This window comes from Phaethon lepturus, unplaced genomic scaffold (assembly GCF_000687285.1).
Source record: "Phaethon lepturus isolate BGI_N335 unplaced genomic scaffold, ASM68728v1 scaffold11974, whole genome shotgun sequence".
Lineage (NCBI taxonomy): Eukaryota > Metazoa > Chordata > Aves > Phaethontiformes > Phaethontidae > Phaethon > Phaethon lepturus.
Window position 1 is genome coordinate 57,841 of NW_010535604.1, and position 17,262 is coordinate 75,102.

Here is a 17,262-nt window from a genome sequence, read left to right on the forward strand (position 1 = left end):
GTATGTTTTTAATTTCCTGTAGTCATAACGTGAGTCTAATGCTTTTGTCTTTCACTCTTTTGGGTGTCAAATGTCTGCATTTTAATCACGGGCGAGTACTTCGCTTGGTATCTTCTGTTAAGAGTCGGGGCTTCTGACATACAGCAAGCATAAGACTTTGCCCAAAGTGCTAATTTTGTTTGTTTGTTTACTTTTATTGATAATTCGCTGAAGTAATGGTTAGTTTAGGTATAGCCTGACACTGAGGTTCATCAGCTCATATGTGGTGCTTTTATATAGGAGTGTAGAGGATGATACAGCTAGCAACATAATGTCTTGATTAGCTCGGTTGAAGAAACTCATGATAAACAACAAACTCCATTTCTGAACTAGAAACAGAAAATTAAATTCCTCTTCCACTTGCTTATGACAGTCTTAAAATACAACTTTATTATTCCCTAAATTTAGCATGGCATTTCTCTGTATTTTCCATGCAGTAAAGTAATTAGTGCTCCCTCCCCTTTTTACTAGCTTAATATAATTTTTCTTGTCGTTCATCTTTTCCAACCTAATAAAGAATGTCGCCTTGAAGTATTATATTTGATGCCATAAAAACACGGCAAGAAACTCCAGTTGGCTGTAATATTTAGTGACTCTTTAGCAAATGCTTTTTAGCATCATACTTTCGCCAGTTGAATAGCTGTATTTCGGTGCTTGTCTTAATAAACCTGAACTGTTTCCTATACTGAGTCAGCTTCCGAAATTGGATGATACGTTAGATTTTAAAGTTAATAAATTTCTAACTTATGCAGAGCATTAGTATAATTTCCCATTCATGCATGCAAAGCTTTCTGATGGAGTATTTTGCTTTTTTTAAGAAAAATTTCCCCCTGCACCCATCTTCACAGTTGCAGATAGGTCCTACAACAGAATAAAAATACTGTGTGGCTGCTTGGATGTTCTGCAGTACAATGTCTTACATTTTAAGAAAAGACAAATGATCTTTTTTGAAATGAACTGAAAAAATGCCAGCTGGTACCATGTAGAATGGGGCCCGCTTTTGTCTTTTTTTTAGTGGCCTTGATATTATAGTGAAGCTTTGTTCTAGTGATTTTTAGCTAGCTAAAGCTTTCGTTCTTCTATTTTAGTGCCATAGTTAACTCTACATTTTTTTTTTTTTAGCCTCATTTGGTCAACCCCACTTCTGTTTATTACCCATGTGCTTTGTCTAAAGAGTCAGGACTAGTTTCTTGAGGCAGGACCCTGGTAACAAATTTATTACCATACTAACGTATTAATTAAGTGTCTAGCTGAGTTGTTAATGTTACTTTTAGCATTACCTCAAGGATGGAAAAAATAGCAGGCATTTCTAGGTTATGATCTCTGTTCTCTGACTGTTTGTGCTCTTTATCCATTTTCCATTCATTTACAGCAACGATGCAAAGCCGGGTACAACATACTGCTAATATGCCTGTAGAATTGGAAAGACTTGTGTATTGTTCATGTTAAAACATTCACAAGGCTCCTTTTTGTGAATTCTGTATTTTTTGTGGGTGATATTCCAATGGATCAAGTAATTTCTGCAAGTTCTGTGGCATATTGTTTCAGCACTGGCTTTACTGCTTAGGCAAAATCACCTCCTTAGGCATACTATGTTTTATTACACTTAACTTGCTAACTTAAAGTGAGAATGTACTTGTGCATTTACTGTAATGCCTTAATGTAAGTATGACTAAAAATGTAAATATGACTAAAAATGTTGCCTCTTGTGACATGGAATTTTGAGTTAGGTGCAAAATTGCCTCTTAAAAATGCATAAAGTTAGCACTCTTTCCTTTGTTTCTCCATCCCTCCCTGCAGAAACAGTAACCTAATTCTAATACCTGTGCAGTACATCACAGTGCAAGTCTCATGTCTCCATTGTTGAATGAAAGTTAAGTTACAGTACAATAATCCCTGGTACTACGTAAGCCAAGCAAAAGCAAATATTCTTTCTGGCAGTTCCAAAGGTAAAGCTATCATCTCAGGAATAAAGCATGCAAATATTAATTAGAAAGCTTTATTCAGTGACCCTGAAAGGGATGTATGGTTTATTACGGATAACAAGTTAAACTCATGCTTGTGACACAATACTGTTGTCAGGAAAGCTAGGGCAACTGCTGGATATACCCCTAAAGTGTTATCAAGTAGGAACAGTATCATTTGTATCATCTCTCTTTGTACTATGCTGGAGCATACCTAGTGGAGTCAGTTACTAAAGGCTGTAGAAGCCATGAAAAAACAAAGAAGCTTCATGTAAAAATGGCACACGCTCAGTCATGAAAGGTGGTATTCTGTTGCCTTAGCCTTTTAAAGAGGTTAAAAGGCTGCTTGTTTTGGTCATCTGTAAAAAAAATACAACACTGTGGGAGGGAGTAACTTCAGTCAGGTGGCTTATTGCAAAAGTGAGTAGTAGTGCTGATCAAGCTCAAATGGAAAAATAAGGTATAAATGTAACAGTTGATGAAGCTGTCTCTTGGAAGAGGTTGTTAAAGGTAGATGCTGGCTTCTCACTCAAAAGTCTTTTATTGGGATAGGATGCTTTTACTAATACAATACTCTGAGTCATACAAAATTTTATGGAGGCATACTTGAAGGTTCAGTTAACACCCCTTTCTTTCATGCCCTCAGTCATCACTGTTGAAAATCAGGGGAAACAGAGGATAAACATCTGTTCTTATGTTGTAGATTCCCTGATAGAACAGGTTACCCTCAAAATACCTGCGTTTTCAATGTCTGGAAAACAAAGGATTAATGTACATCTCGCTGTGCTTCTGCTTTAACAAAAACAAAAAATCATTAATGCTTTAAAATCTGTCATGATACTATATAAAAATGTGTAAACTTTTTTTAAAAATCAGGAAGATTATAATTCTGAGAGCTGATAAACATTGTTACGAGTGTCAAATACTTTAGATCTTCAGTGAATTCTTTCATCTAGTTGACCATCGGTAGTCTTCAGCATTGTATGGCAAGTTACCCTACTGATGAGGCATATTTGGTCAAGTGGCTTACTAGCTCTGCTGCTCCTTTCATACCTGCTCAAAAAGGTGTTGGGGTTGGGGGAGTGTGTTCTTGTTGTTTGCAAAAGTGTTTTTGCAAGTTGTAGTAGAAACTGTGCAAGCATCATTCTTGTTGCATGAATACTTAAAAGATCCTCATGCATACGTGAATGTAAGTGCTCATGTGGTTGGTCGTAGAGCAGGTAGGATTAGGGAACTTGCCCGAGTTAAAAACAAGACAGGAAAGATAGTCCTTTTGGTGGCAGTTGTAGCATAGATCATGTTGCTTGCAACATGTAGAAAACAGAGCAAACTGCTTCTGTCTCAGCACTTTGAGCATTCTTTTTTGATGACTTTATCTTAGTAGTCACTTGTTATACACTTTTCCTGCTGTATAACATAAACATTCTTAGGATTGTTACTAGGGAATATAGACAGATACTTGTTTTTCTTTAGTACCCAACTTTGCAGATGCAAGGTAAGCGTAAAACTAATTTTCTTCAGTTCAGAAGAATGTCCATTCATATAAAAAAATCCCAGAGGTCTTAAACTGTTTAAAAAACCAATGAACCAAAAAAAAAACCGCCCACAACAATTCTGATAGAGAGTGCATGTTGCAGAGCTCTACATGGCAGTTTTTGAACAAACTGTATTTCAGTGTTGTCTAAACTGTCAGCTGTCATGATACTATAACATATCAGCTGTCCTGGCTGTGCCCCCTCCCAGCCTTCCGTGCACCCCCCGCCTGCTCGCTGGCAGGCCAGGGCGTGGGAAGCTGGGCAGGACTTGACTGCTCAGCAACAACTGAAAACATCAGTGTGTTATCAACATTATTTTCATCCCAAATCCAAAACCCAGCACTACATCAGCTATCAGGGAAAAAAATTAACTCTATCCCAGCTGAAACCAGGACAATATCTTAGACATTTTAAGGCTCTTTCCTGTTCTGCACTGGAATAAATTATCTTCTGCAATGAAGTTAAAACCAGGAGGAAGATTCTGCTTTTTAATAGCTGGTAGTTTGTACAGTGCTTAAAGCATGCCAGACATAGAAAAAGCAGTGTGTAAGTGCTTGTTAAAGCAGGAAGGATTTTGGTCCAGGTCTTCCACATTGCAGAAGCAGCATCTCTGACTAGTTCTAATCAGGAATTTCAATATAAATGTGTTGAGACTGAATTCTTGGTCTCTTGTGTTAAGAGCTTCAGCTTTTGTAAATAAGTTGGGTTAGTCAGTTTTTCTGTCTTTACCTGTCTCTCTAAAAGAAAAGCCTGGAAAATTTGCAGAAGAACTTGAACAGTTTGTAAACTCTGGGTGAAGAAAAACAAAATTATATTCATTATTAGTTTAATGATAGTTAATATTCTATCTATTAATAAAGATAGTTAATGTTCTACAGATTGGAAGTTCTAGGATTTGAATAGTCTAAGTTAGTCTTTTTCCTTTATCTCTTGAAAAGGAACAAAAAGGTCAAACTTAGGCTTGTTTTGCAGATATTGGAACTGTGCGTTGCACTGTTTTGTTCCCTTTTTAGCTGTGATATAAAGCCAGCTACAGTCTTTTTTTAGATGGTTTTTCATCCATGTGAACTATGAGGACTATCTGAATGACTTAATTGTCTCATGTGATCTAGCCTTAGAATGCCTTCAGGCTAATAAGAAATGTTCTTATAAACAGACAGCAAAGCTGCTTAAGTGGTGTAGCTATTGCTGTGAACCAACTATAAAAGCAGGTCTTCGTTATGCCACCTCTACATAAGTAAATGCGGAATTAATCTAAATGTATGTGAATCCAAGTTTCTTATTAAATGTGTTTGTTAGGGAGATACAATGATTTTTGTTTTGAAGAGTGAAGGGAATATCTGTAAACCTGAAGTAACCTTTGAAACCCAAGAGCTGTTACTTTCTTGGCCAGTTTTTTTCCAGCATTACCAAATAAAGTATAGTATAACAGCTAGATCTAAGGATTTAGTTCCTTGGGGGAGAACTACCGTGCTCCAGAAATCTTCAAAGTGAAATGGCTAGTGCTGATGTTGAGAGAATGCCACCCTAAATGCCAAAGTCATCCTGTTTTGAATGTTTGTTTTGTTTTTTTAAAAATATGTGGTGTTTTCCTGAGGTAATAATTTGTCACAGTAGAGAATAGGATGCAAAAAGCTGAGACACGTGACAACACAGTCTTATGAACTTCGAGATTGGTCCATTCAGCTGTCAGGTAAGTATATCAGTGTATTTGCATGCGTGTTCCTAGTCTTCTTCCCAAACTTGATTTTCTGAAAAGTAACACTTTTTGAGAAGGTTGTTTCTTGTTCCATGCTGAAAATCAGCACTGCTCCCTGTGCCTTCACTAGATATCTTTGGGGGGGGGGGGGGGACCCCAAAAAAAACAAAAAAAAAACAAAACAAACAAACAAAAAACCAAACAAACAAACAAAAAAACACCCAAACAAAAAAAAGCAAACCACAAACCAAAAAAAAACCACAATGAATTTTGAAACTTCAAGGCTTGCTGTGGAGTAATACATGGACCAGCTCTGTTCCAAGGGTGGTATTCTGCTGGGAATTTCTCAAATCAGTGGACTGAAAACGTTGGGGGGATTATTACAGCCCCAGCAATGAGGATTTGATGTGGGTCTTATCAGTTTTCCTGTAGTGACAGAGCATCATTCATTAAGCCTTTTGTAGCATAACCCAAATGGTTTTCACACTACAAGGTCTGTTTCTCTGTTAATGCTTTTAAGAAAAGACCTGTGTTCTGGGTTGTAAGTTAGGTATTTCAGAGTTGTTTATTTAATTCCAAACTTCTGTGAGAAACTTGCTGTCCAGCTCCACACAGTGATACTCGAAACTCTTGGTGACACAGAAGTATGCAGACTTTCTATGGAGGGAATATTTGTAGTTTATTTCTGTGGTGTTTATTCTGATGTTGAGAGGAGTGTCTGTAGTTCTCTTCCATGGTATTTATTTTCATATTTCACAATAACAAGCCACACAAGAGAAGAATACAGAGCTGCAGTTTTCTCATGCTTGTCTAAATTAATAGGTCAGCCTCTGCATGAGTAGAGGAGGTAGCTGAAATGGATATCCAAAGATTGTATCAGCTCAAAGGGATGCTTAAAGAAGATTTCCCATTTTTAGGAGCTGGAGTTCAAGGCTTTTCTAGCATGGAATTCTGTCCTAATGGCTTTAAGTTATAGACCTCGTTGTTAGCATTAGCCAGAGATGGTGCCTTTATTACTGCTTCATCTGAACTAATTTCAAAACATCTAAATTCTCACTAATTTTTTTCAGTAATTAAGAGGACAATAAATTTTTCTTTTGTTAGACTTTAGAGCTTTGACTGACCATCAGGGTCACGTACCAGTAGCAAACCGTTTTCATTTTGTCATTCCCAGCTGAGCTGCTGTGTGCGGTGCTGAATTATATTGCTTTCTTGAAAATGCTGCCATTCTAGTACTTGGTTCTTTCTCTACTATCTTCTTTTCCTTTCCCTTTCCAGTCAAACCTAGGTATGGATCTCTCCTGATGTTCTCGGGCTTTTTTTTTTTTTTTCTTTGACTCTCTGGAGTTCCTTAGATTGTGCACATTGTTTTATGTGTTTGCAGTAAACAGTGAATAATTTGGTGTCATCGTACTGGACTTCTTCCTTAACTTTGAGGTGAGGTATATCCCAAAGGTGATTCTTGATGTCCTCTTACAATAGTTTTTTGAAGTTATTTTGAACTTGTTCCATCTAGCTTTCTTTAAGTCTTTTCTTTCACCCTATTTCTTAAGATATTTTTCAGGAGATACAGTAGCTGCCCATGTTGCTGTCATTGACCTGTGTTAGGGAGATTAGTTGACATAATACTTGAAAGACCGTAGAACTCTCCCAGAGACATGAAACTCATGGGTCTCGTGTCAAAGATGGTTAAACAACTTGTAAACTGAATGTACATCTGCATTTTTGTCTGCATACCTGGGGCTATGAAGAACATAAAAAGCCCACAGAGATAAGTGAAACATGCCTATTGTGAGCTGTCTTTAATTTGTTCTGTGAACCTTGGGAGCTGTAAATCAGAGTTGATAAACCACCGGCATGTCTTCAGAGATGTGCTTGCCTAAACTGTCCTTATTTGCAATCTTGCTTTTCAGTAGAGGCTGTCTGAGTACTGGTTATTGTTGCTCTGAGGCTACAGATGAAGAACAGTTGCGAAATACATATAAATCAGTATGGTGTGAATAAATAATTAATACATCTGTAAGCTGTGGCCTTAAGTAAAACTTCTATTTTTTTTTTTTCCTCTGTTCCTTGGGGCCTGAGCTCACAAGGACTCATGTATACATCTGTTACTGAAGAGCGGAAGTCCCTAGCACAGCAGTTGATTTTTTTTTTTTTACACATCTGGCTAGATCATTGAAGCGTCATATTTTAAGGCATGTTGTCCTAATATTAGCGACATTATTACACTGTTGTCAAGTAACAGTTTTTCTTTGATGCACTGTAGCATTTTTGACTTGGGCAGTCTAACAAAAATGACCTTTTGGAAGGGACATCCTCCTACACATGGAAAGTAACTTGGTCCTTCCTTAAGTTAAAATGAAATTACTTTTGTGATGTTTTGTTGCTGTTTTCAATTCTGGAAAAGTGCAGACATGTAAATGCCACCACTGTTGTGCAAGAGACAGATCAGCCTGATTCCTGTAGCTATTTGCCTGGAAATCCACTGCAGCATCACCTTCTGTTTGACAGGCTGCTGAATTTATAATGGTTAAAAGCTTCTGTGTACTAGAAGAAACTTAAATTATTTAGGATTCTTAGTGCCTGCTCTGAGGTAGGAAGAGGTTTGCTTTTTTTCCTTCGGGTGAGGATTGCAGCTTAAAATAAGTCCTGAAGCTGCAAGCTGCGTTCAGCGTGGCAGCGGGTATTGTTGCCTGCAGGAAGGTTAGCTTTTCAAACTGGAGCCCTGGCTGGAGCGAGGTGGTCGCAGAAGAGTGGAGAGGGGGCAGTCATCTTCCAGAAACAAAGCGAGGACACAGATGACCCTTTGGCTCTTAGTAGGTTCCTGCTTCTCATGTCTCTTTGCATAAGCAATCACGTCTGTTCTTCCTGAATTAAAGCATGCCAGTAAAATCCATCTGCTCCACACTGCCCATGCAGTTTTATGACATGGAGCCAGTTGTCCTCTACGTGGGTGTCTCAGATCTAAAGATCTAGCCTCTGATTTAGACTCCTTTGCCATGAAGCACTTACTATATTCTTACGGCTTTCTAAGTGATTGCTGGATGTGGAAAGAGGAACCGAGATAATAAACGTGTACAGATACTGCAGACTTGGCTTCACGAGGCTGAATTGAAGAGGCTACTGATGCCAATGCCCTTTGCTCCTTTCTTGTCACATTGCTAAGGTTCCCAGGGAGCGGCAGATATGCTAAATCTTCTAGGGTTAAAACAGGTCTAGCCCCACCATCAATCTGATCGTGTCATCAGGTATTGATGCGTTTAGCAACCCAGACTAAATTACATGGCTGTAATGGGGTAGAGCCCGTTTCTCCATGTTGATCACCTGTTTTGCCCTTGGAGTTGGAGGGATGCCAGCAGTAAGGTGCTAGTAAATAAAATCTGTCCGTCCTTTTGTGTTCTCTAGGCTGTATATCACTTCCTATTTTATTCTGCTGTTTTCTGGCGCTATTTTCCGTTGCCCTTATCCAATGTCAGGTTAGAAAATAGACCTCTCTGTGATCCTCATGTTATGCATGAAACGTAGACAGTGCAAGTTCCTGGCATGCTGTGTTAGGATCCCATGGATTATGTCCTGGCTTTGTACCCTGCCGGCACCAGGTCGTAGATGATCATAGGAGTACAGACACAGGCATGGAGGTGCTGTTTTCCTGAGCTGAGGAGACAATGCTGGCAGGCGCATAGCCACAACTGTGGTGGAGTGTACCATGGTGCATGTACCATGTAACGCAGTGCTCTGGCAACGCCGTGTTGGAGGAACCTCTCTGTGAGTTAAATCACTCCTGGGAGCTATTCACATGTGGATGGACAATCCTCTGGCTGGCAGCTGTGAGAGCCGGGTGTGGGGTGCTGGATGGGAATGACATGCCTCTATTGCTTTTCATTAGTGTTGTTGTCCGGTCCTGCTTCTGCATAAAGCAGACATGTTCTAGGTTTCTGGGCTTAGCAGGACTCCAACCCCAGAGGCTAAAAAGGCATTTTCCTCAAATCAGAAGTTTTCTTGAAAAATTGATACTATGATGTATCTGTTTCTTCATGGCCTATTTCCACTTAGACTAAGGGTGGGAAAGAGGAGGCAGTGGAGTTGTTATTTGTGTTTCTCTTAAGAGGAGTTTTGGCCTCTGCTACAAGGGCTTTTATGTCCATATAGAGCTTTTATCTGCTCATATTTTGCCTGGTGATTCATTCCTTCCTCAGTCTCCAGACTGGTTCGTTACATCACACTTGCCCTGTGGAGATTCTTTGTTTTAGCTCCTGTTCCTAGGAAGGAAGTTAGGGTTTCGGTGGGGTATTTCAACTTCTCTGGTTTTACAGGCTGATGGGAAGTTCTTTACCTTTCTGCCAGGCATCATTGCAAGGATGGGAAGAGGCAGTGGGTTGTTTTTTGGGTGTGTGTTTTTTGTTGTGTTTTTTGTTTGGGTTTTTTTTTTTTAACCTGATTGGACTGGACTGTTTCCATCTTTGTGACCATCAAATTGGGATGGTGAGAGAATGTATACTTCATGGAGCAGTCCTTCCCTTGGGGAGCTGAGGGTGGCAGGAGGAAAAGAAAAGGGAGTTCCTGTGGGTGCCCTGGCAGAAGGGTAAAACCCCTGGTATGGCTGGGTGTTGAATGGCGTTTGAAGGCTGGCTGTAGGCCCGGTCAAAATCTCAAGATGCCTTCATTAGGAGAGGATTTGACAATACTGATCTAATATTTGAAGAGATGGGCTAATGAACTACCCTGAATATGCAAGGCTACTGTGATGTGCTGTAACAAGACTTCTGGCTTGCTGCTGAGTGTCGTTTCCAAGCCTAAGAATCTTCTAGCACAGAAAGGAGGTGCGATGTCTTTGATAGTGGTGTTGGATTAGGAAAAGGGTCTGGATCTGCAAGATGTTGGAAAGGTAGATGAACACCCATTGCTAGTGCCAAAGCTATTCAGAGTAGAAGGAATCAATGGGGGTTTTATAGTGGTAATGACATGCATGCCCTACTCTGTGCAGAGGCTGCCCTGGGAACCAAACAAAAAAAAGAAATTACTGGATTTGCACGTTTTTTGAATGGTTTTGTGTGGACCGAAGTTGTATTATAGTACTTCAGGGTTGGTGGTACATCATAGTGCTGGGAAATAAATATTTTGGTAAATGATCATAAAACATTCAGCAGTATTCTCCCACAGCATGCTGTGGAGGTTGGCTTGACAGGTCTGACTGTCTCCATGCTGGGCTGTGGCTCTCTTGCTTTACTTACAATGAGCTGCTTTATTGTCACTACACTGGCCTGTCTGATGTTAGAGATACTCGGAGACCACAATAAAGCAACAAAATGCTCTTTAATGTGGTAAATAAGCACTAGAGATTTTAAAATGTTAAGCATCTTGAGCAAGTAAGACATGCTTTTTAAAAATGTAATCGATTTGTGGTAAGGAGAGGACAAGTAAGGCACTGAGACATGTCAGTGTGATTGTGTTTGCTTTGGGTGATGCCTGCTTTGGAGCAAGTTGGGTTAATGGTTTCTGGAACTAGAAAATCTGTCAGAGGGGTAGGTGCTAGAGAGCATTAGTTGTGGCTTGGTGAAATAGTAGTGGAAATGTACCTAATTTTGTTGTCTTTCAAAAGATACGAAGGCTGTGGAGAGCAGTTCTTCAAGCAACCCAGAAGAAGGTCTGAGCTGTTACTGTCTTGTCTCCTGCGTTGGCTGTGAGATACTTGGGTGGTCCCTGCTTCTATGGCTGCCTAGCAAGGCACCTACCGTCTGTAGGCAAAGCAGTGAAATGCTTCTGTCTATGCAGGAAGGTGGCCAGTGCAAGCCTGTAGTGCCTTAGCAGCACGTGTTTATAGTCGTGGTTGTAGGTGAGAAACGTGACATTTTCTAATCTCTGTAAAAGAAGTTACCCCTCTATTTTCTAGTTTCGTTAGCTGTATTTTTCTTATTTTTGCTAGTGGCAGCTCAAAGGGAGCAAGGTATATGCCAAACTTTTGAGGTCATTAAATAGTAAGAATAATTTTTTTTTTCAAGAGAGCTAATTAAATATGGAGACAGCATCTATTTTGAAGGAACTCCTGTGACACTGCTTGTTTGCTACAATGTTTGGGTGCCTTCAAAACCCAGCTGGCAGAGATCTGTTTTAATACGAAATCGATGCCTGCTTCCTTCCTCCTTTTCTGATAAATGGAAGCATCTGCTGTGTATTTCCCTTAATCAGATCTCAAATACTGAATTGTTGTTAGAGAATAGACCTGTTTGTGGATTTGTTAAGACTTTAAGTGTTGATATAACATTTAATGCCAAAAGAAACTTTGGTAGAAAATGTTAGCTGATAAATCTGTTTCAATAAATTCATGTCAATTGAAAGAAAGTGGTAAAAAAAAAAAAAAAAGGCACCCTGAAAGGATTCTTGGAGAGGAGAGCTGAAATATGCCTCCAGGAATATTCAAATAATCTCCCTAACAGTCTCCAAAGAACAATTACATGGTCTGTGACATTGCTGGATGATATATTCAGCTGGGGAGACCACCCACTTCCTCCTCCTTCTCTCTCCTCCTCCTCCTCCCTTTTCTCCCTCCCAGCTCCACAGAGTCCCATAGCAGATTAACCATCAACACTGTGATGCAATTCAGACGCTGTTGCTTTTCCGAATCACTAAGTCAGTTTTATTCTGAGGACAAGCTTTGTTTCCACAACATCTGGTGAGGAGAAGCTGCCAGCAGCATTTACGCTGTGGATATCTGCTTTTACTGATTTTTTTTTTTTTTTTTTTTTTGCTTTTCTGTGCATAAGGAATAAGAGCAAAGGAATGGAGACTTGATTATTTCTTCAAGCCTGTTTTCTTTAGCAAGAATTGCTTCACTTCTGCCAGTAGTGATTTAAAAACATAGTATGTGACAGTACATGGAGGCTATTTCTTGCTTGTTTATCTTCCAATTGCACTGAAGACATGTTATGGTCCCCGAAATTTTCCTTATCCAACATGCGTGTGCGGCTGACAGCGAAGGGGTTGCTCCGAAACATTCGCCTACCTTCTGGCTACAGGAAGAGCACTGTTATATTTCATACAGGTTTGTGGTTTTTTCAATATGACCATTACAGCATGGATTGAGGGAGTATCTTGCTTACTTAAACCACAGCTTATTTTTAGCAAATAAAAACCTTACTGTGCATGAAAGTTTTTGAATTCCATACAGAAATCTGATTTTTGAGCAAAGTAGTTCCATGTTTTAAGTCTCTGTGTGTGCGTGTACCCGTGCTGAGCTGTTGGTTTGGAAGATGGTTATGCTGTTTATGAAATGCAAATTGGAATTTGCTCTTTCCTCCTACAAGTTCAGAAATAGTATCAGGAAGTTTGTGCTATTAAATATTTATCTAATCATTAAAATGATTATCTGCTGGGAGCACTGTCTTTTCTATACCTTGATTAGGTGCAGAGTAGGGGGGAAGCAGGAAGGGAAATGGAATGAATACAAGCTGTCACAATGTGGCTTTGTGTCTGTGAAAAATATTTGAATACCTCCATGTAGATATTTGTTATCGTACATGTCATGTTATATGCATATTATTTGCAAGTAGGACAAGCAAACTTTTATGCTCGCATGTATTGATACAAACCTAAAAAGTACGAAGTTTTAGAGGCATTCAAGACAAGTCTTGTGTGTGTTTAAAGTCCCCCCCCAAAAACCCTCCAAAACCATAAACCCCGAAACAGCAAAGAAAACCCAACCAAGCAACGACGAAAAAAAAAAACAAACCACAAAGTACTTTGCTGCATCTGACCTGATTTTCATTTTCAGTGGCACGTGAAGCAAATAAAGCAAGTATCAGGAATGAGAAGATTATGGAAGCTGAGATTTGTTCCAGGACATACCTGTGCCGTTTTGGCAGAAGGTGGCAGTTGTTTGTTGTTTGTTTATATTTTTTAGCAAAGATACATGAAATCTAGAGAAAATTACAGCAGCCTGCATATTACATAAGCCTTTTTCTCCACTGCACTATTTGTAATTTTCTTGCATTTTACTTAGGGAGGAGCAAGCAGCTACATAAACTAGTTCTGCAGAAGCTCTTCCTCTCAGGCATTTCCTTGCTGTCTTGAACACCACCCTCTTTGCCTTTATTTTTGGGAGTTCAGTTCTACCAGTCAGCTTTCCTTCCTGTCCTGGCATTTCACATAGCAGCTTAAACCATTCGCCTTGTCATTACTTATCCCTTGCAAAGTAAATCTCTGGCTTCTGAGTTCCTCCTGGATGATAAATTCAGTTATGAACACATAATACAGGCTGACTATCCAAATGTAATATAGGCTTCTGTTTGCAGCTTCCTTGCACAGCTTTAAGCTAGGACTAAAATACCTCGATGCAAAAAACTCTTATGTAAAAGAGTCTTTGTGCATATACCTGCAGCCTTGATGTTGCTAACAGTGTGAGATTTCCACTTAGCACATATTTCAGGGACAAAAATACTAAAACAGAAGGGGGGGAGATAATGTTCAGTCTTCCCAATGTTCATTAACTACTACTGAAATTTGTTTAATTTTGAAAAATAAAAATAGATGCCAGTGCATGTATCAAGGGAATTTTACAATGATAAGAATCCTATTTTGGTGTTATTTTGTTTGAGTGGATGTGAAAGCAAAACCTACCTGCAGGATGCCTCTGTTAAATACAGCATGTAAAATAGATTGCTAGCCCTGTGTTCCAGTTATGCAGCAGTGCACTAAATAAGAAGTGCTGAATAGACCTTCTGTGTGTTTTCTCTGTGTGCAGTATGTACAGGCTAATGGTATAGCACTGAAAGCTTAGAGGGGTTTTTGCCTGGTCTCCCGCTTCTGCTTTGCTGTCCCTGTGTGTTGTAGGAAGTCAGTGTGTTGACAGACAGCTGACCAGTGGTTAGCTAGAGCTGAATATACCAAAAAAGTAGGGCATCTGAAAACCAGGTCATATTCTGTAGTGGAGAGTGCGAGTGTGTATAGCTAATACTGTGGTTTTAGAAACAGTGGGATGCATTGAAGCTTGTTAGTGATTATTTCGGGTTCATAAAACTCAGCAACAGTAGATCAGGCAATGACAATGTATATCACAAGCGTAAAAAGTTGTGGGTTTTTTTGTTAAATTCCAGGAGGAGCCATATTTGTTTTTGCAGCACCAGTATGAGTATCTTTTTCTTGTAGTGGTTTAATTGGATTAAAATGACATGTGGCTTCTTTCCAAGGTCACATAAGCAATGAGAAATAGAATATACTAAAGACTGTATCAACAAATAAGGGAGGGAGTAGTTAAAAAAAGGAATGTGAATATGTATGTTATGTAAGCAACATTCAATTCCAGTTTTGATGTAGCTTGCACTTTTCGTAAGCAGTATTGTGGATATCATCCTTTGCTCCCTTTCATAGCATAGACTGACTGCCTTACATGACTGTGGAGCATCCTTGAGATACTTATGGCAATTGTTGAAATGTAGAGTTTTAAAGTAGTCTAAAGCACAGGTCAAGTTGGATTCTTCTGATACCGTGTCCTGGCTGACGGTTTGCAGTGCAGTAACTTGATGCAGTTAGGATGTAAGCACTATTGCGAGGAAGAGGATGGAACTTGCTCTTGGGTTTTCACTCTGATATTTTGCAGCAGCCTGCCACAGTTTCTTCACAGTATGTAATATGGCTGGACATACAGTTATTTACACTAGTGTTAAGTCAGTCTAGATTAGTCATTGCATTTATAGTGAAATGGACCCTTCGTCTGAGTGCGTTTGCACCGCTTACATCTTGTCCATGTGGAGGTATCAAAGTAGCTGGAGGAGTTCTGCTGCTGGAAGTATAGTACACCTGCATTGTCAGCTGTATATAATGAGTGTCCTCTTCAGCAAAACAAAAACACTGAAATGCTTTGGGAAATACTTTATTTACCCATCCTGTGACTTGCAAAACTTATTTGTAGCAAGTGACTGCAACAAAAATCTTGACACTTCAGAACTGCATAAATCTGATAGATATGAGTTAAGTGTGAACCAGTGTCTTTCAGTGATGAAATATAACATTTGCTTTCTTCATCAAACCATTAAAGTTTTTTACCAAAGAGTGACTAAAGTGCTCTTATGCTCCTCATGCATCAGTGGTGTGACAGAGTAAATCGCCATCTCTCATTCTGTATAATCTGCCAGAGAAAGACATTCTTTTATGAATGATTCAAAATAGTCATTTTGAGTTACTTAGGTTTTCTCTTGCATAAAGATAGAATTCTAGACAAGGAACTAGTTTTGCAAATGGAGGACAAAGCTCTTGTGCCTTTTGTTCAGAGGTTTTCAAGGATTGTACACTGAACTGTACTGTTGTTTTTGTGGTAAACTGTTTTGTCTCAAAATGTTTTCATCCAGCCGTTCTTGCTGCTCTTCCTCTTTCTTCTTTTTCCTCTATGCAAACTGTACTTAGTGCTCTTATCTCTCTGGTGACTTCCATTGCTTACTAAACCTAGCTACTCTCTTATTACCTTGGGAAAGAAGTGTCTCGGAGGACAAACAGTAGCTGATGTCATTACAGCAATACCAATTTAAAAAATTTCTTTTTTGCCTTGCTAGCAACAAGCAAACATGACAAACCTGTTTATCTGAGCAGATGACATCCTTTTCTACTATGATTTTTTTTCCCCAAATCCTGCTTCAGATTACATTGTGAACTAAGAAGTTAGTTCTGCGCATCACAAAGCAGTGCTCTTAAAGGAGGATTCTGAAAGCCTCAAGTGTCATGCCTTGCTTAACTGTTCATATGCCTTTTTCTTTTCTCCTCAAGAATAACTAAAGTACTACTTAATGTCTGACACGACAGTTTCATATAGAACTGTAGTAAGATACCCAAAACACTCAACCCTACCAAGTATTCTAAACCAAAAAGTCTGCTGGAGAGATTTGATACAGGAGGAGTATGTTAAATATTTGTGTCACCTACCAAGGAAAAATATAGTTCAGCAGTAAAGCCAGCTTATTTATTGTGAGCAAAAGAAATTGAATGCTGGAAACCATTTTTCTTGGGAGTTTTAGGATTTAATCGTGTCCCTGTTGAAGTCCGTGACACTATTTGCTCCTGACTTAATCTGTTCAAGACTGTGTACTAAATGACCTGCCTGATCTGTTTGATTTCAATCTTAATATGTAATAGCTTCGGTAGGCATGTAGGTGATAGCTAAATGGAGGTTCTTTTTTTCAGGTGGCAGGGCTCTTGTGTTTTGGGGTTTGTAAGTATAGTTTGTATTGTATACAAGTTGCATCCAATTGATGCATTTACAATAGTTATAAAATGAAGCTAACACTAGTTCTTTTCAAAGGAAGCCTGGATAGCAGAAAGGAGCTGCTAAAAACAAAGAAACAAAAACTCCAAAAAACCAAAACAAACCCAACCCACCAAAAAAAAAAAAAAAACCAGCAAAAACCCCACAAACAAAAACTATGCTGGTCAGAACAATAACTTTATGTGATGTTAATGCTTAAACTGTGCATATATAAAGCATTTTCATGCTTTACTAAAATGAGGAGATTTGCTCAAAAAAATCTTTGGGGAAAGAAGAACTGGAGTGCTGTGAAAAGCAGATGCATGGCAACTTTTGCATTCTGGCTCCACTGTGGTGAGTGATGTTGTATTTTGTTATTCCTTCACTTAAATGGATTAATTACATGTGAAGGATGCCTCAAGTATTTGTCAACATGAAATAAGTAGAACTGCTGCTTCAAGCTCAACTTCATAGAAGAATAGTTAATTGGAGAGTAAATATAAAAGACCTAGCAAATTATCTCTGTTAATATCATTGCATAGTCTTACGTGTGCATTTGTACCCACATGATATGTCTAAATAAGTGAAAAGGGTCTGGCTGCAACTTCTATTGCTGTGAAGTAGGTTGGGTTTTGACAGCCACAGGCAGCTACAATTACACTTAAAAACCTGGATAGTTTTTGAATTACTCTGGGGGATTTCCAGTGTGGTAAAACTGGACTTAAATGTTTAAAAGCTGCCTCTACCAGTTTTGCAGCTTGTACAGATGAATCTGTTACCATAGTAGAAATGGCTTAC

General features: G+C 39.0%; 1 protein-coding gene across 1 annotated transcript in view; it reads left to right on the plus strand.

Moving 5' to 3' along the window:
* The window catches only part of LOC104619864 (microtubule-associated tumor suppressor 1 homolog), a gene marked incomplete at its 3' end in the record, with an annotated part of 65,728 nt that overhangs the window by 26,089 nt on the left and 22,377 nt on the right, over window positions 1-17,262 (plus strand). The window lies entirely within an intron of this gene.